The sequence below is a fragment of the Aquarana catesbeiana genome, linkage group LG04 (assembly GCF_042186555.1).
Source record: "Aquarana catesbeiana isolate 2022-GZ linkage group LG04, ASM4218655v1, whole genome shotgun sequence".
NCBI classification, from domain to species: domain Eukaryota; kingdom Metazoa; phylum Chordata; class Amphibia; order Anura; family Ranidae; genus Aquarana; species Aquarana catesbeiana.
Window position 1 is genome coordinate 35,102,344 of NC_133327.1, and position 21,333 is coordinate 35,123,676.

The window sequence follows — 21,333 nt, forward strand, 5'->3', positions numbered from 1 at the left end:
AAATCATTATCACTTTAGACAATATAGACAGACTGCACTGCCATGAACAGTATTGTTAAAGCATCATGAAAGGGCAGGACCAGCATCAACACCCCTACCTGATCAGTTGGAAAGCAAAAAAATACATAGAGGATTCTCTATAAAGCATCTGCCATTGCATGTCTGCTTTTACATGTGCTCCACTTCATTGATTGCGGCCTAATGCATTCTGCAAAAACACAGAACTAAAAAGTGGACCAGAATGCTTGGTAACTCACCTAAGCTAAAGAACAAGCAAGTTTCCAAAGTGTCTTCGGGAATTTCTGCTAGTGTAGATATCTGAAAAGAAATCTAAAAGGGGGTTGGGGGAGAAACCAAACAAAAAAGTCCTTTCCCACCCAAAAATAAAATGTAATTTGCCATTGCAAGCCAAGGGAATAAAATGTTAAAGTAGATCCTAAACGTACATATTATAAAAAAGAAAAAAGGACAGAGTTTTAAAGAAGTTTTGAACACCTAAAAAAATTAGGATGGGAAAAAAAAGGAACAAGCACAGAAATAGGACATCATAACATTATCAAATCAGACAGTTCAGGCAAAGTGAACTTCTGCATCTTCTTTGATAAAATGAAAAGGCAAGACCTATAAAAAAGGTTTAAATTAAAAAAAAAAAAAATCTATCTGACCAGGCTTACTGAACTACATATTGATTTGATAAAAATAATAAAAGTAGCTCCTATGCAATTACATGGTGGCCCTCACAGGTAATCCCTATTCGATCCTTGTAGCAGGAAGTAAATTCATTTGACACTAACCAAATATTTTTTCGTAATGCCTTGGGGCCAAAGATATATAGTATAAGGTGACTTTCCAAGCTTCAGAAGTCTTCTGTAGAGGTGCTAAGATTTTCAAAATATATCCATCGGCCAAAATCCACCCCACCAAAACAGCATCATTGTACTTGTATCCCATGTGACTTCCATTAATCATCTCAAGTGCTCCCCAATGCATTCTAAAAGTGCAGATAAAAAAGGGGGACAGGATAATTGGAAACTCACCAAAACTGAACAAAAGAGTTCCCAACTTGTCTCAGAAAAAATGCATAAAAAAAAAAAAACACATCTGTAAAAGAAAGCCAAAGTGGACAATCCTTTCCCATCCAAAAATTATTCCCCACCACTTCTCAAGACAATGCTAATGGTTATCCCAATGAATAGAAGGGTGTACTGGAAAAGAAAATGTATAAAATAGTGCTGGATAATATACTAAAGCAACTTCAAGAATGGTTCAAAAGTCTGAAAGATAAAAAAGGTGGAAAAAGAAAAAAAGAAAAAAGGAAGACAGAAAATCGGGCATCCTAAAATCATCGCATCAAAAAAAAAAAATAGGTAATAAAAAAGGTAAAATGTCAAGACAAACTTCAAAAAGAAAATCATCCATCTGATCACTTGTACAAAACCATATGCTAGAATGGGAACTATAATATAAAAGAAATGACCTCCTGATCAACTACAATGTGGACACCCACAGGTCATTATAATGGTATTTGGTCAGCAGTATGTGAATGAAGAATTGTTGACACTAACCATGCAGATATACTGTATATCTTCTGTGGGTGTTACAAAAGTGTGGAGACTGCAAGCTTCGCAAGTCTTCTGCAGGGGTGCTGTGTGCTTTTCCGATAAACCATCTTCCCATCAGCCATGAACTATTAGAATCCATCCAGAAAAAAACAAAAACAAAAAAACAAAAAAACAAAAAAAAAAAAAAAACACACCCCCACACCACACATCCCAAAAAGTTTTGTTTTTTTTAAACACCTGCTGTTGTGCTCCATTTCTCATCTAATGTTTTCCAGCACATGCTGAAAAACCATTGAGATATATTGGAACCAGAAGCTGAAGAACAAAGATGTTTGACTTATCTTTCAGGAACTTTTGCTAGTTGAGATATCTTCAACTAATCCAGAAAACATGTCTGCTTTTCCCACCCAAAATTCATTTCATTTGATATCACACGTCAATGAAATTGTGAATAACCCACAATGGACATACTGGAAGGGCACCAGGAAGAATTCTAAGGTCAAAAAAAAAAAAAAACAGGGAAAAGGAGACACAGAACGTCCAAATATATGGAAACTGTCCAAGCTTCAAAATGCTTCTGCAGAGATACTGAGATTTTCCACGGATAAGCCATCTTGATAGTGGCTAGGTACTGTTGAGAAAAACATTTCAAAACAGCCCCTAAATGATAATTCACGCAATCATAAGCCATCTGCCATTGTACTTGCGCCCTGTATGTCTTGTCCATTCCTTATCTCAGTTGTGTTTCACTGTGGCTGAGATGCTTCCCTATTCATTCTGAAAAACAAACCGGGCCAGAATTTCTAGCCGCTCACCAAAACTGCTGGAAAAAAACATCTCTGAAAAAGACATCCAAACAGTAGATGTAGTAGCCCTTTCCCACCTAGAAATCATTTCAGTTGTCAAGGAAATCTTGTTTCCCAGTGAACAAAATGGTGCTCTACAAGGAGATAAAAGGGCGGACACCAAAGGGGCTTCAAAAATGTCCATGAAGTCTGGAAAAGTTATGGGATGATGGAAAGATACATACACAAAGATGATTAGCACCGCAAAAAAATTGTCACATTAGACAATGTATGTAAACTCAACTAAACATAAAAAGCATGGCAAAATAAATAGAATGAAAATGTCAAAAAAAAAAAAGCGAACAGTATTAGAGAATCACATACATATGATAGATCACCTGTAATTCTTAAAGCATTTTATCATTAAATAAAGGGTCTCCAAATGTCACAGTCTTTATGGTAGCTGTAGAATAAACAAAGATACAATGGAAACGTACTGCATTATTCCTTTGACGGCATAGAACTAGAGTTTACCGGCTTCAAAAGTCTTCTGCAGGGATTTGAGATTCCCACAAATAATCCATCTGTATCAAACTGTTGAGATTTATTCATAAAATTACCCAATAACCCCTAAATAACAGTATTTAAAAAAACCATCCGCGACATGTGCCAGTGTACTTGCACTCCATTCCAATTTTTTTTATTTTTTACAGGTAGACAATACAGACCAGATGCAAGCTTTCCTGCACCCACCAAAAAAACCCATTATATTTGCAATCACTTGTCAGTGTTCAACTATTTCAATGTTTTTGTAGTTCCACTTACATTTTTTCAGATGGACGAGTTCTTGTATAGTTTGCGATACAGGTGGACGAGTTCTTGTAGTTTATGATAAAAGTATTATAGGTTTCCAAAATACAAAAAATAAGCCCCCTAACAGTCTTGCATGACACAAATGGCTGAAAGCCATCTGCTGTGGTGTTTATTGATGTAGCTTAGTAATATACAGGTTTTCGATTTTGAACTAGACTACCATCTCAAAGCCACTCATCATCCTCTCTTCCAATTAGAAGTAGAGCAAAGGTTTCAGAACCCCTATGATTATTTTGAGCAATATCTTTGAATAAAAAGCACCCTCTTAGCAGTCATGCTGTAATAGAGCACAACATGCCCTTCTGCATTGACAAATGCTCCCCCAACAGATCAAAAGTGTGCTCATCTGGTTAAAAAAAAAAAAATTCTAAGAACCTTGACCTTCTTGTGAGATTACCTTTAAAGCCAATTGGCCAATGAAGTGCTGCGTCCTTTAGCCATTGTTGCAGACTGCTTTCTGGCATTGTAGTTCTTTGTACCTGATCCAATCTCTCGCTAACTTTTATGCATGTTTTCGTGTCATATTTCCCAGTGGTTAAAAAACAAAACAACAAAACTTGATTTCAGAACCACCATTTCATGTTACCAGTTTGTTACACTGTGTTCAATACCATTTTGTTTCTTATCTTGTCTGAAGCTCAGCTTTTAAAGAGAAGACACAAAACAAATGCAGCACACCATATTAATACAACTTTACATGTGTTCTTGTCTGACTAAATCAGACCTGCTCCCATCCCTGTGCAGCCCCTGTAAAGCAGAGCTCAGCCTGTGTAGGAGAAGGCAGCCCAAGGAGCCAATTAGTTGTGCTGCAGCAAAGGCGTAAAAAGAGCAGAGTGAGAAAAACTCACATCTGCTGCTTCTCCTTTTGTCTGTCCAGTCACTGGCTAGGGGAAACCTTTAAAATGAGATATGCAGAGGAAAATCATGTCTTCTCTGCTGAAAGGCAGAGCTATGTAAAAGGGACAGATACATTTTAAAGGACTGGACAAACAAATACAATCCAGTGCCATGCAAAAGTGCCTTCTAACGCATACATGCAGGTTTAAAATGATTTGCCTGGGAGTTCAGCTTTAACCAAAAATGTGTTTGAATGTAATATTTTACTATACAGTTTGATGAGCATTTCCGTATTTATAGACATTTGTACCACATTTTCATTTCAGAATTACTGTAAAATTTTCTCATGTTTTTGTAGACTTAATTTTTTTTAATAGCGGTTTCACAGAAATGAGACCCCCTTTATCTTGTGTATAAATTTGTTTACAAAGTGATCACATTTTCCCCCCAATGTACACATAATTTTAGACAACCTTCCCTTCTAAAGTGTTTTCATAAATTTGCACAAAAAAGCCAAGATGGGACTACCCACTTACTATATCAGGATCTCATATTCATGCTTTACATTAGGGTTACCTTATTACAATTATAACCTAGGTCTATGACCTAGGTCTTTTGTTTTCTTCCAAGATTCACACAAATTGGGATAATGTGTGAAGTCTAAATGGAAAAGGCACCTTAGGATTTAAAACAAAAGGCTTTATAATGACTTTTTTTTTTACAAAGTACTTCACTCTAAAATTACATTGACCATTTTAACCCTTATGCTGCTAGCATCAGTTATAACAAGTGGGAAAGTATATCATACATGCTTGTTTAAGTTTTTTTTTTTTTTTTACATTTGTTCAGTTAGAGAGAAAAGAAACTTTGAATATCAAAAATTAATAGCATTTTTTGGTTATCAGTGTTCAGGTGAAGTGCAGTTCCACTTTAAGTAGAGTCCTGCCTAAGTGCATGTACCACAGGAAATCCGCTTTTAAATACGTCAGAAAAACTTTAGCCACATGATGGAACCAAATCTATACAAGCTATTCGGCTTTTTGTTTATCCCTCAATATGCTGTTTATAGTTAAGATTCTTGAATGTTTATCCGCATACCAATCTGTCCATTGACAATAAAAGAAAATGATGCAGGCTCAACGGAGGAAGTGCTAACCTTTGGTCAGTTGTAGTAGCAAGAAAGGGCCTAGCACAGGGGTAAGCAACCGCAGGCAATGGTGCTGCCAGCGGCACTTGAAGCCTCTTTTGCCGGTGTTCTGCCCAGAAAGTTCCCCTCGGCAGTTAAGGACCCCCCCTCTATTGCACAGGCGCAGCGCAGTAAGTAGGAGCCGGTGGAAATAGCCAAAGCAGAATAGGAATCAGCTGTACATGGCGCCTGTAAGAGGACCGATCGCCACGCTTCAGGCACGGCCTCGCTTCGCACTTTATTCTCCCTCTAGGTCCACTTGGATGGTGGGGCTTGAACCTGGACCCAGGCGCCGTGTACAGCTGATTAAAGCTTTTTTAGCTTCGGCTATTTTCGACGGCTCCTAGTCGTTCGTACTGCGCAGTACAACAGGGGGGGTCCTTATCCGCCCGGGGAACTTTCTCGGCAAGACACCGGCACTCGACTCCCTCCCCATCAGCAGAGCAGCACAGGCAAGTGTCAGTGAGACACTAATTTATTCCAATTTCAAAATTCCTCAGGTCACACCTGCACAAAAGGGAGGCACTGCGCCCCCACACATTGTAAAAGATGGGAAACATGGTTTGGTTCTCCAACTTTGCTGAAGCTGCAATCGTCATCTTTTGTGATGAGAAAGAAAGATTGGGTGCATTTCTGCAAGGGGGGCCCCCGTTTCCATTGGCCACTGCTAAACCAACCACAGCCCTGCTAGCTCCATCCGCCACCTGGGAGGAAGATTACTCACTTGGTTGCCACTACCAATCTCAGAAAGGAAGGATTTTACTGTGATTGAGAAAACTACAATCAGGTGACAGTTTGTGGATCTACTGTGGGGCTTCTGGGAACTTTGTTGAAATTATTCCTGAACCTTTGCGTCACTTACTACTGAACCCCGGCACTCTGTGTCCCTTTAAGCCACAGCCAGTATTCAGCGCAATGGAAAAATCACACCCAACTATTGCTGTGGTGCAGAGCGTCACACTTTTCCTCGGCTATGCGGGTCAAACTTATTATCCTGCACACAGGCCCACTGCTGTCAGAAAATGCCCCTGAGCTCATCATTGCGCATCCATTCCAGATGTATGTGACATCACATGCTGGATGCAAGAAGTGGATCAGCTGGATGAGTGCCAGGACAGGTAGATGTGTCTCATCTGCTTCCTTTCAACACTACATATCACACGTCAGAGAGGGTACAGCGGTGGAGCAGATGTGTTTCAGAGGTGGGACAAAAGAGCAGGAGGGTACAGCAGTGGGGCAGATGTGCAGGGAGGTACAGTGGTTGGAGATGAGAAGGGGTTTCAGCAGTGGAACAGATCAAGGTACAGTAATTGGGCAGATGAGCAGGAGGTACAGTAATAGGCCAGATGAAAAGGGGGTTACAGTGGTGGGACATGAGCCAGGGGGTTTAGTGGTGGGACATAAAAGCAGGGGGTAGATGTGAAAGGTGTATTGGTGAAACAGATGAGCGGGGGGTTTAGTGGTGGGGCATGAGAGCAGGGGGAGCGGGGGGTTACAGTGGTGGGGCATGAGAGCAGGGGGAGCGGGGGGTTACAGTGGTGGGGCATGAGAGCAGGGGGAGCGGGGGGTTACAGTGGTGGGGCATGGGAGCAGGGGGAACAGAGGGATACAGTGGTGGAGCAGGGGGAACAGAGGGATACAGTGGTGGAGCAGGGGGAACAGAGGGATACAGTGGTGGAGCAGGGGGAACAGAGGGATACAGTGGTGGAGCAGGGGGAACAGAGGGATACAGTGGTGGGGCATGAGAGCAGGGGGAACAGAGGGATACAGTGGTGGGGCATGAGAGCAGGGGGAACAGAGGGATACAGTGGTGGAGCAGGGGGAACAGAGGGATACAGTGGTGGGGCATGAGAGCAGGGGGAACAGAGGTGAGACAGATGTGCAGGAGGTACATTGGTGGGGCAGATGAAAGCAGATTACAGTGTTGGGGCAGATGAGGCCATTCGGTAATGAGATAGAAGAGCATGGGGATACATCGGTGGAGCAGATGTGTGGGGAGGTACTGTGGTGGGGCAGATGAGAAAAGGGGTACATTGATGGGGCAGATGTGCAGGAAGTACAGTGGTGGGAGGGATGAGGAGGCTCAGCTGTGGGACAGAAAAGCAGGGGGTTACAGTGGTGGGAAAAATGAGCAGGGGGGTTCACTGTTGGGGCAGATATGAAAGGAAGTGCTTTGGTGGGACAGATTAGTAGGAGGTTACAGTGGTAAAGTGGAGGGGTTTACATAAGTGGGGTGGATGTGAAAGGAGGTACATCGGAACACATGAACTGGGGGTTACAGTGGTGGGGCAGAAGAGCAGGGGGTATAGATGAGCATGTGAATTGGGGCTGAGCAGAGTTGAAGGTGCAGGATGTTCATTTCTTACTACTATTCTAGTAGTTTAAAGCATTTACTTTATAAAAAATACTTTTCGTGATTGAGTGTATACAGTTAACATGTTTTTGTAATAAAATCAGCATGCTTAATTTCTTTGAAAATATTTTTCGGCACACTGTGCTCAAAAGGCCTAGCATAATAACCTGCTACAATGTAATTTTACATACAGAAGTGGTTATATATTGTAAACTGGCTTTGATGGGGTTCTCCCCCTACTTTGGAGGTACTTACATACATTGGACTTTCCATGAACTGGAAATCTTGTTTGCTATGTTTGAGAGAACCTTTCCACCTCAAGCAACCCAGCAGGAAGGCTACTTAGAAGTATCATCACTTTGGGTAAACTGAAATGTAAAGAGTAGACTGACTAAGCATTAGGCTGAACTGCCCAGTTACATCGCTGGCAACAGGCACTACAGTAGAAAACCCCAAAACATGCATTAAAAAGGAGTTCCATCAAACTGGTCTCCACAACAAAAGCAAATTGTTTTACTTGGGTTTTAGAAAAGTTGCAGTCCATGAATGATTGGTGCATAGATTTACATTTTGTAACCATGGCAGTAGATTCAATACATTGGGAGGTATATGCCTAATTAGCCTCCATGACCATGCACTCTTCACCATAGGGTCAGCTTTGCCAAGTAACATGGAGAACGGGGATGTAATTTCAGACATCCTCAATTAGTTAAGTGTTACCATAGTAGCATATAGAACTTATCCTCAATAGCTGCAAGATTTAGTGCCCAACATGGGCTGGCGGCCAGACTGCTTTCTTGACAGAACACGTTACAGTTTGTCAAAAAGCCAAGTATTTTAGGTTACTACTTTTGGGTTTACATGCAATTTGGCAACCATTTAAAGTACTTACTGATTGTGAATGGACACCACACCTTCCTCTCTTTATAGTCCTGTAGCACCATATTAATTTACTGGATTTTCACTTTGAAATGCTCTAAATACCCTTTTTTCTTGGCAGGAAAGTGTTCTGCCTTCCCACTTCAGACCTTCAACACACTTAGCATTGCTGAGGAATGGGGATCCAACCAGGTCAGTTGACAGGCACTGGCCTGCTTGCACAGCTCAATACATACTGGATGGCGCAGTCTTATCTTTAGACACTGCAAACATGAAAATAGAGGCGACAATGAAAATGGACACTGTCTGACTTTGTGCAATAAACCAAAAAAATACTAGAAGTTTGTGAAATGTTGTCTCTAGCATAATTGAGCATGTTTTTTATAGTGGTGTGTGGATTTACCTGTTCTTGCCAGTTTCAGGTGACACCACTATCCCAGCAGCCCCCAATGCTGCAGGAGCATGATCTCATCTGTGTGAAGGACAGGAAGTGGTGATCCATCCAGTGATGCTGTGCTGGTTTCCTGACAGCTGATCTGACCAACTGCCAAGACTGGGCCATCTTCAGTAAGGTCATCGAAATCCTCAAGCAGCTTCTCCCCTCACGCAGCCCCAGAGGGCAGGGATGGGATTACTAATAGCAAGTAAAAAGGGATTTTTATTTTTTCGTTACAATAACCAGAAGAGTAATTGCGTTACCTACCCAAACCCCCAAACTAAAGCCATTTTACATTCCAGTGGTTTTTCCCCACCATCTTACAGTGTCTGGTCATGAAATACTACATCAGGATCATAAGTACCAGATCCACAACCAAGTTAAAGGATCCATATACATTGTATATATATTACTTTATGCTGAATTGCCTGAGGCAGTGCGATTTGATTTACTGAATCTTTAATTCACTCAGAGGTGAAGAATTGACTCTGTTCAGGATATTACAACCAGCACTAAATATTATACCACAAGCTCAGTGAGTTTGCTTTGAATGCTCCAGAGGATGATAGACCCAAGATAAAAAGTGTTTACACACGCATTACCTCAACTGTTTGCAGACATTCTTTGGAGACAGTTTGTTACTTGTACACAACTTGATACCTGGATTCTTCAGCCTGTTCTATATCGCCTGTGCCTTGGAGATGCATGGGGATCAGAGGAACGCATTGACTTAGCCTAAAATGTTGTCGCTCAGGGGGTGATCGAAATGCTGCTAAGACCACAGTCTCCCACAGAGCAGGTAGAATTTTTCTAGAGTAGCAAAAATGAAAGCAGTTTTAAATATTTGTATGGAAAAACCTGAAAAATACCCCCTATAAAAAAACGCCAGCCTTGGGGAATCACTCAGGTTCTTGAGAAGCTGAGCAGTGCCCCAGTATAGCAGCAAGTTTTTGTACAAAAAGGCATGCTTTTGATTCAACAAGCACACGTTTGTATGTACATGCTGTAAATCACGTGCATGACCCATTCCCCTGGCCATACCTTAACACTACGTAAAGCCGAGCCATACCATTTCTGCGATGCAATAGTCCTTTCCTATGCAAAAAGCTCTCGACTGGGCAGAACCGGCCACAGTTGGGGCAAGACTCTGCTTTTAGAACCAAGTAAAGATTAATTTGGGAGGAGGGGAGGGACAAAAACAACAAAAACAAATGCATGAATTTTATCAACAGGCTGGATATATGCAAACATAAAGGCCACACGTTTTTTGTTTTTACATTACATATAAAGATCAAAGTTTTGGGGACTTAAAGTGGAGCAAACACAGGAGAATTGCTTAGGGCAATCTCACCTGTTACACATCCAGAAAGTATTTGTACCCAAAATGATTTTTATAGGGTGGAGAAGCATTAGAAGTAAAACTTTGGTTTACTTTTTGGCACGGTTTAAAAGATAGTCACTTTCTGTTCTGGGAAGGTGTACACAATAAGGGACCCAAACACTAAAAAGTACACCTCTAAACATCAGTTTTTCACTTTGGTTAAAATGTGGTCCCCAGAAAATGGGCATTTCTAAAAACTAAAAGACCTGCATAGCAGTAAAGTCTAACAGGGGATCCAAGCCCAGTAACCAAAAAAAGCAGACTTTAAACTCACTCCACATTTACTTGTTTTGATTAAATTGGCCCACTAGGATTTGATGTAAAATGTCAGCAATATACTTATAACTGATGGTGGCTGTAGGTGTCCATTGAACATGCAGACTTGTGGTTGACGTTTTAGTACTCATCTGCCAGAGAAGCTGATAATACCCTTGTTCTCCTCTCCTTGAGATTGAGTAACCTGTCCTACAAAATGAAACCAGAAGTTTTCACGAGTAAACATCCTCACTTTGCGGAAATCGAATATTTGGAGTAAAGTCTGTCCACAAAAGCAAGGTTCACCGTTTTGTTGAGAAGTTTGTTATTATAAATGAAACCAACACTGTACATAACCTTTGCAGAATACAGTACTCTGGGGTTCTGGAACACTCTGCAGTTTTTTCCGGCCCACTTCAATGTCTGACAAACACCTCTGAGCACAATGCACATGACCTTTAACAAAGATGTTGAAACAAGACATTCATCTGTAAAAATTTTAATTCAGAAAAATGTATTTGTACAATCACAAAAAATGGCAAAAATGATGAATCACATGGGTTACAAATTACAAAAACAGCAAGGAAAGATCTTACTTGAAAACCTCTCAAAGCATTTTCTGAAGAGGCACCAGAAAACCACACAGATAAAATGCCTAGAAAGAAAATCCAAACTTGTCACAATGGCAACTTCACATACATATGCTGTGATCATGATTTGGCTGAATTGGGGAGCTTAAAGGGACTGGTTCACTAGCAGATGGTAACAGTACAAGTAAACTAGGGCAAATAAAGTAAAACTAAGTTAAGGATACCATTCGCTGAACACTTGGAAAGTCTACAGGTTATGTAATCTTAAAAAAGGTATAAAGAATATACCACATTTAAGGGCAGTTCTTATTAACATGGCAACCATGAGTTTAACTTCGTTTTTATCAGGCCTGCATTTAAATGGGAGTTGCTATGTAAAATTTACAAGACTTCCAAAAATATAGTTCAACATATTGAATGGCAAAGCCCTAAGGATTTACACTGATTCTATATTAGATACTTTATATAGCGGGCAGTTTATACTGGGCTGTTGCTTTTTCATTTGAGAGAGACACTCCATTAAAGTATTCTTACCAGATAGAGAATGCTTGGCTATTTCTTGACACCCAAAAACTCTGGGATCGCTCTCCTGCTTACCAAAAACGCTGTGCCTGGCCACCTAAGGATGCAGCATCTTCCCCAGGATGTGATATGAAGTATAAGAAGCTATAAGCTGATAGGAATAAACATACAAATATTTGCATGTTACCAGACTCCAGAACAACTTGCAACAAGGGTGTCTGGTGTAAGGTGGAGGTCTAAGGTGGAATGAGTTACAACTATGAACATAAACCTAGGAAAGATTAAAAATTAACAATTAACCTAAGCAGGAATCCATATGAGGTTTTAAAAGCTGTTATCACTAAATAATCTAGAAATAGTGATGAAACTTTTAAAAGTATTTTAGCTACAGGACAGAACATACAAAATAGAGACAAGTCATAATTTAAAAAATATCATGAACCAGGTTACACAGCCGTTGGATTCTCATCACCCCACGTTTGGTCAAAATGCAAGTCGGTCTCCAAAACTTCATGCTGTAGATCTTTCACATGACCAGTCCTTTAAGATGGAATAATAGTCCCATTTGTTTCACAAGTCCATAGGTACTTTGATGTAACAAGCAAAGGATCTTCCAAGCAAGCAGAACACATGATCAGCCATCTTAGGGCTCCTGAATAAGAATTGTGCAATCACAGAGCGCGCTTAAATACTGTAAGCTGCTGTATAAATCCACCATTTTACCAACTGCTATAGATTCTGGGCATAGCCTACCATGTAGGTCTCACCTGGATATTTATTCAGTAATAAAGCCACCAAGACCCCTTTCACACAGAGGGCGTTTTGCAGGCGCTATAGCGTTAATAGCGCCTGCAATCCTCCCTCAAACAGCTGCAGCATTGTCTCCATTGGCTTTCACACCAGAGCGCTGCGCTGGCAGAATGTCAGGAAAAGTCCTGTCAGCAGCTTTTTTGGAGCGGTGTATTTACCGCTCCTCCCCATTGAAATCAATGGGGCAGCACTGGGATACCGCTGGCAAAATGCCACTATTGTGGCGCATTGCGGGCCGTTTTAACCCTTTCTCGGCCGCTAGCGGAGGTAAAATAGCAGCGTTTTACCGCCAACGCTATAAGCGGCTCGGTGAGAAAGGGGTCTTAGTGGTCCATAAAGTCTGCTTTTATCTATACAGGTTTGTTTTTTTTTTTAAGAGAATAGATTTATGTTTGACGCCATTTACTGTTAACTGACTACCTCTGCTGGAAGTCCATTCCAAGCATCAACTACCCTTTCAGTAAAATACGAAGATTAATTTTGTATTAGAAAAACACACTTTTAGATAAAGCAGTAGAGAGGGAATTCATAAAAACAGCAGTAGCTGTGCACAGAAACCAGCTTAAGTGACACTAAACTCCTTAATAAAAATGTGATACAATCGGTTTAAAGAATATGCCTCTTCTAATTACCTTTATCGTTCAAACAAGCTTTTCTAGCATTCTAACACAACACACACCAATACGTTAATGTAGCCACCCTTTGCTGGCCTTCCACTAGATGGATTACATCTAAATACACTCAGTTCTATGGGAATTATAATACACATAGTGGATCAAGTTATCAGAAATCATGGCATAGCTCACTCTACGCCAACTTGAGTTACATCAGATGGGGACAATCAAAACAAAGAAGCCTGAAAAGAAAAAAATAACCTTAAAGACCCCATTTACACTAGGACCATTTCCTGTGACTGCTGTCAAACAATGGAAATCACATTCTCTATGGTGCCCATTCACATCAAAGCAACATGGTGCCGTGTGATATTTGAAAAAAAGGGGCAGCAGCATGGTGTGTTGGCCACAGACTTCAATGCCAACACATGGAAAACTCATTCTGATGCCATCTCCTACTCTGGCCATCTTTAGATGATCCCTGTGCTAAAATGCAAAAGGTCTGTCAACTGACATCACTGTGCGTTAAAAACGACTAAATGGACGGTAATTCTAGCACAGGTCAGTTTGAAATGGTCCTCAAACTCTTCAGGGAAGCCTATGCCAACTCCATCCAACTACTGAGCTTTTATTTTTCTCTATCAGCTCATCCCCATGGCTATTACCTTTTGTGCCACTTGCCCCACCCTATTAGATTGTAAGCGTTTATAAGCAGGGCCCTCCTAACCCCCTTACATTGTAACTGTACATTTGCCTAGTGCTTTACAATATAAAGGGAAGCCGTTTAATAAATCCTAAATAAAACAGAATACACAACCTGTATAATAAAGCCAAAAAACTACAATGATTAGGCGGCACTAGTGAACCCAAGCTAAAAAAATAAAGCCGTGGTATTTCTAAAATGGAAAAAAAAAAAAAGTTTAGCGTCACTTTATAAACAAAATCCAGATGCTAACTGCCATGCACAGCTATTCCAGTCTTCAATACCCACACGTTAGACCAGTAGATAATTCCATGTTGGCGATAAAAGCAAATGAGAATCTCAGGTTATTTCTAGATTTTTGGAAACCTAAACTGTAGACAATTTGCTAAACTGGTTTCACCCCAGAAAAGCTATTTCCAGATAGTTACAATAAGCTATTCTACACTGGTAGGGCGTAGCTGGTTTAATTACTGCGCAATAAAGATGGCCGCCGAGGACAGGAATGTGGGAGGAGCAAGGGTGGATAAGTTACAGCATTGCAGTGTTTCATACAAATATACTAACCCATTTAGCTCCGCCCACATACCTCTCAGCGCCATCTTTACTGCGCAGTTACAATGGAAGAGGTTTCTCGGTACAGGGAGTGACCCATTCATGTCTGAGAAGCCGATGTTTGTTTCTAGAAGCTTCTCAGACATGAACGGGTCCACTCCCTGTACCGAAAGACCCCTTCAATTGTAACCGTGCAGTAAAGATGGCGCTGAGAGGTATGTGGGCGGAGCCAAGTGGGTGAGTATATTCGTATGACACTGCAATGCGCAACTCATCCACCACTGCTCCTCCCACATTCCTGTCCTCGGCGGCCATCTTTATTGCGCAGTTACAATTGAAGGGGTCTTTCGGTACAGGGAGTGACCCGTTCATGTCTGAGAAGCTTCTAGAAATTTAAACAGCTTCATACTATGGTAGGGCTGAAACATTTGGTCAGCCTTGTACACCCTTCCCTCTCTACCTCAGTCCTCCAACCCTCTCGCCCACTATTAAAAGGATAGTTCACCTTTACCCAAAAAAAACCTGCCTATGTGGGGGTAAGGGATGTTTGCAGATTAAAACAAACTGTGCAGCTCTGACTAAGGTCCCTTTCACACTGCTGCAACTGAAAAGTTGCACGATTTTAGGGAAGGTCTGTAAACTTGAGATCTATGGACCTCAACTTGCACCAAAATCGGACCAAGGTAGTACAGGGGTTACTTTGAAGTCGCACAGATATGAATGCTTAACATTGGGATCATGGGGTAAGACTTCACATGCGACTGATGTCCGAAATCGCACAAGGGGCCTTATGATGAATACCCTTGCTATAGGTAATTTACATAGCTTACAAAACCTGACTGGAATACCCCCAGGTCATAGCCCAGTGAGGCCTAGGCATCACTGGAGCCGGTTCTCCGAATCAAACCCCCTCATCTGAGCGCTCACTGCTGTGATGGGGAGCCCTCGGCCACAGGAAGGGGGAGCCCTCGGCCACAGGAAGGGGGAGCCCTCGGCCACAGGAAGGGGGAGCCCTCGGCCACAGGAAGGGGGAGCCCTCGGCCACAGGAAGGGGGAGCCCTCGGCCACAGGAAGGGGGAGCCCTCGGCCACAGGAAGGGGGAGCCCTCGGCCACAGGAAGGGGGAGCCCTCGGCCACAGGCCGCTAAAGGTATGTAAATTACCTAAATCTTATAGCAAGGGTATTCTTCAACCTTAGTCAGAGCTGCAATTTATCTATAGATGCCCCTTTCCTGCATAGGCAGTTTTGCAGTAAAGCTAAACTATACCTTTCAATAAAAAAAAAAAAAAAAATCCAAAACAAAAAAGTCATAACTTTACCCCAGAAAAGTTATTTTTCTTGCATATTAATTTACATCTTTTAAATTTTGTTTTACTTTAGTATCTCCCCAGATAAGTTACAATATTACTATTCTACAAAGGCAGGGCGTAGCAGGTTTCATAATTATGCAGTAAAGATGGCCGCCATGAAGAGGAATGAGGGCGGGGCCAGTGCGGATGAGTCATTGCCTGCATCGCGCGGTGACTGGACACGCCCACATAGCTCTCCTTGGCGGCCATCTTTATTGCGCAGTTACAATAGAAGGGCCGAGAATATCTCGGTAGAAATGATCATACTCACGGCTGAGCGGCCCATAGAGACTTCTAGAAACGTAAATTGTGTATTTCTAGAACAGCGGGGCTAGTCCGTTCAGTCAGCCTCGTACACCTCCCCAGTCCTGTACCAGCCCTCTCCCCCACTAATAGACCAGTCGGTACTATACGAGCCTCCTTTCCTATTAGTACACGGCCTCTGGTATCCACACCTATCGATTCATTTCCCTGACCTACAACACTAACCGCGGCTACCTCAGACTACGAAGCCTCCCTGGTAAAACGGTGAATCTATACCCAGCGCGCACGCAGCTATGAAGAAATACCTCACAGGAGCCAACAAAAAAACAAGCCGATAAATAGCACTACATAGACGAGAAAGCGAAGAAACTGGCGCCGAGCTTCTCTGTCCAAGTCTTCCTCCTTCTTCGGAATCCACGGCGACAAAGACTGCGAGGCGGGGCGCGCCTCTTATTTATCACAAACGTTGGTCGTTTACGTCACCGGAATACGCCCCCCACGTGTCCGCCGGGCGTGTTCTGCTGACGTAACGCGGTGGGCGTGTTCTGGTGACGTAACGACTACGTCGTAATGCTACAGGGCCAGACGGGAAGGGGCGTAGTTTTACATTTTGTACAGCAGATGGAGACAGAGCAGCTCTGGCCATGATTACGCAACCAGTTCCGGTCCACCTCGTGTAGTCCAAGACGGCAACGCGGAGCAACACTCCATAAATACCTTTTCCCAGTCGTCTCACGTGTCTGCCTCCGCGTGATGTATTTTGACTATCCGAAATCTGGAATTAGCCGGTGTGATTGCGTAATTTAACAGTCAGATATCACCGCGCGGAGGGATACACGTGAGACGACTGGGCAAAATGAACAAAAAGGCATTTATGCGTGTCCCTCCGCGTTGTCGTCTTGGACTACACGAGGGGGGCCGGGGAATTGGTTGCGTAATCGTTAGAGGTGTTCTGTCTCCATCTACTGTGCAAAAGTTAGAACTACACCTCCATCCGCTCTGTATCATTGGACGCTTCCCAGTTGTTTGTATAAAATGGCACAGGCCCCATCTCCATCTTGTTATATATACTCGCTGATTTATAGCGAATTATTTTATTTAAAATGTATATACTGTATATGGATCGTCTAGTGTCTTTATTAGACCATACTAGCTATGTAACATGTACTGTTTATATATATATATATATATATATATATATATATATATATATATATATATATATAGTTAGATTGTAAGCTCCAATGAGCAGGACAATCCTAAACCTTCTGTATTGTAATGATACTGTTTCTATATTGTAAAGCACTGAGCAAACTGTTAGCACTATAAAAATCATGTATAATAATAATATATATATGAAAAATAGTATACAGTAAATAATGCATTATATATTGTACATCATTTTTATAGTGCTAGTGTATTATTTACTGTATACAAATTTTATATATATATATATATATATATATATATATATATATATATATATATATATATTAGTATACAGTAAATAATACATTATATACTATTATACATGAGTTTTATAGTGCTAATGTATTTACTGTATACTAATTTATATATATATATATATATATATATAGTATTATTTACTGTATACTAATTTATAAAAAGTATACAGTAAATAATACATTATATATTAAGATACATGATTTTTATGGCGCTAACAGTTTGCTCAGTGCTTTACAATATATAAAAAATTGTACAATTAAAAAAAAATACAATATATATATATATATATATATGTGTGTACTCATTTGGTATCAGCATGTATAATATAGGTTTTCATGCTCAGCTCACCTTCCTTATATTGTTGAATACCTACAGTAATATTATCCCTGGGTTTAGGCATAGTCCACCTTGGGAATCCTTTTTTTCCCCTAATTTAGCGTAGCTGTGCATGGCTCCACTCACACCTATACTTTGTCTTCCTATACTTTGCTCTTGTTAAATACAAGTCCTATCTGCAACTGCCTCCATTCACACCTTCCAGTTTTGTCAACACAGGCAAACAATTGCAGGGGTTAAGGGCGGCCATAGACGGTCATAGAATTTCTTTGGTTGCAGGCAGTGGCGTCGCTAGGGGGTGGCTATTGGGGCTATAGCCCCGAATCTGGGGCCAATAGCCCCAAGTCTCTGCAGGGGTCTTCAAGGGGAGGGGAGGCTCTCTGGGGACCCCGATGCAAGGGGGAGGCTCTCTGGGGACTCTGACGTAACGAGGAGGCTCTCTGGGGATATATACACACACACGTATACTACTGTATATACATGTTTTTGCCCGCCCAAGCGTATGACTTTCTTTACTACGCTGCTATGGGCTCTAGCCCCAGATCTTTTGTAGATCTAGCAACTCCCCTGGTTGCAGGAAAGAAATTTGCATGATTCCCCCATCAACACAGACAGCGTTGACAGGGGGGGTCCCTCCTGCCGAGCCATTGTCTGCTCTCGGCAGGGTGGGCGGGGGAAGCCAGTGATTATTGCTAGTAAGCATAGCTCCCAACTGTCCCTGATTTGGAACAAAGTCCCTCTATCCCTCTTTCCTCCTCATTTGTCTCTCTTTCCTTCTCATTTGTCCCTCATTTTGGTCTGATCTATATAGTTGTATATAAAATGCACTTTTTATGTTTCCAAAAAAGTGTTTCCCCAGTGCTAAATCTTTCATCCAATTTCTAAATTGCTGCCTTTTTAAATGTCCAAAGCCAATATAAGGAATAGAAGTGGTAAAAAAAAGAGCTTGTGGGTTTGACTAATCTTTTTTTGGATAATTCTTCTTTAAGGGGGCGTGGTAGGGGGTGTGCCCTATGCTTACATATTTTTGCTAACAGGTGTCCCTTGTCACTAACTCAAAAAGTTGGGAGGTATGTAGTAGGGATGGGCTCAGGCGAGTTCGTATCCTAGTCCCAACCCACCTGAGCAAACCCAATCATAGGCAGCCTAGTTGGGGCATGTGTGTATGTGCAGAATCCGACAGGCTGGGTGTACCCAAGTTGATTGATCAACTTGGTACATTCAGCCTGCTCATACATGGTTTGAATCTTGGCCGATTCCTGCTGAACCGGCTGAGATTCGAACCATCAATGGCAGGCTTTAGGGCACATTTATGAAAGGCAGTAAAAACGCATGTTGAGTTTGCAGTGCCATTAGAGCTGCTTGATTAATCGTCAAGAACAGGGCTGTCTTTAAGGCAGGGCAAAAGGGGCAGCTGCCCTGGGCCCTGTCATTGTTGTGGGGCCAAAAGCAGCTGCCTCATACTTGCCAACTATCCCAGTTTAAATTGCCTTGTCCCTTGAAGTTTTAGTCCTGTGCTGTGTCCCGATATCTCAGTGTGAAGTGCTGGTATAAATGCTCCCCAGCTCCGCCCTATTGTTGTGTACAGATGACTCAACTGCAGACCCTGTGTTTACATGTAAATAACCAACATTCATATGTAAATAGCAGCGACATTCATAAGTAAATAGCTGCAGCCGGCGGCATTGATATGTAAATAAAGGCGGCATTCATAGTATACCATGCCCCCCTGCAGTGAGGAGATGATGTGCTGTAACCTCTAGCAACCAATCAGTGAGCAGTATTACTGTACAGTAATCTCTAGCAACCAATTAACAAGCAGAAATCATTTGCTGTAACCTCTAGCAACTAATCAGTGAGCCATAATGTGTGCTGTAACCTCTAGCAACCAATCAATAAGCAGTAATGATATGCTGTAACCACTGGCAACCAATCGCAATATCTGATACAAAAGCAGAAAATGACTCCTGCGCAGAAGTGGTCGACCAGATAGATGAAAGGAAGACACAGGCCTTGCTGCCCTCAAGGATGGGGAATCCTAGCAGACAAAGAAATAAAAAGAGAGAAGGGTGCACCAGCCATGTGCATTATCTTTTGTAAAACATTTATTGAATAAAATGATAAAGGAAATTACTCACAAGCAGTAGTAAAATCAGGTGCCGTAAACCTCGAGCATCAACTAACAACAAGTGGTTAAAATGATGAGCGAAGCCTTCCAAAGGACTTTAGAGGAACATATAGCACTGCCCGCTATATCATTTCATATCATTTTATTCAATAAATGTTTTACAAAAGATAATGCACATGGCTGGTGCGCCCTTCAATCGCAATATCTGCCTGATCTGATACAGTAAACTGATTGTAAGTCTAGCTGCTATTTATTGTATGTTTCAGAGAAGGTGGAGAGTGAAATTGCATGGTGGGGTGGGGGGGGGGTTGGGAGGCCCAAGAAAACTTTTCCCCAGGGTCCAATCAATATTAAAGACGGCCCTGGTCAAGAATCGGGTATCGCGACTTTTTCCCGCTGCGATCTTGACAAAGGGTTTCCCGATCTTTGGTATGCAGAGAATTTTCTCTCTGTTCTCAGCCCTCAAAAATCAAAGTCTGGGCAGTCTGCCAAGTTTTAAAACATTCCATCAGTGGAATGTTAAGTCTAAACATTGTATCAATTTGTCTTTTACATCAAAAGGAATAGACTTCTGTATGTAAATTAGAAACGTTTAACCACTTAAACACTAAACCTTTTTCTGACAGTTGTTGTTTTCAAGTTAAAATCAATTTTTTTTGCTAGAAATTGCTAGACATTACTTTGAACCCCCAAACATTATATATATAGTAGAGACCCTAGAGAATAAAATGGTGGTTGTTGCAATATTATATGTCACACTGTATTTGCGCAGCGGTCTTTCAAATGCAATTTTTTTGGAAAAAAATACTTTAACAAATTAAAAAACTAAATCAGTAAAGTTAGCCCAAATTCTTTTTGTACAATGTGAAAGATTTTACGCCGTGAGAATCGTGAGAGAATAGTGATCTTTATTCTAAGCAAAAAAATTGTGATTCTCATTTTGGCCAAAATCATGCAGCTCTGGGTGCCATTCATTATTAACCACTTCAGACCCGGAAGATTTGGCTGCTGAATGACTGGGCCATTTTTTGCGATTCGGCACTGCATCGCTTTAACTGACAATTGAGTGGTCATGCGACGCTGCACCCAAACAAAATTAATGTCTTTTTTTTCCCCACAAATAGAGCTTTCTTTTGGTGGTAGTTATCTCTGCAGTTTTTATTTTTTGTGCTATAAACAAAAAATGAGCGACAATTTTGAAAAAAACACAATATTTTGTACTTTTTGCTAGAATAAATATCCCCATTTTTTTTTAAAAAAAGCTATTTTTTTTCTCAGTTTAGGCCGATATCTATTCTTCTACATATTTTTGGTACAAAAAAAAAATCGCAACAAGCGTATATTGATTGTTTTGCGCAAAAGAGGGGATAGATTTGCAGCATTTTTATTTTTTTTATTTTTTTTTACTAGTAATGGTGGGCGAGCTGCGGTTTTTATCGGGACTGGGACAT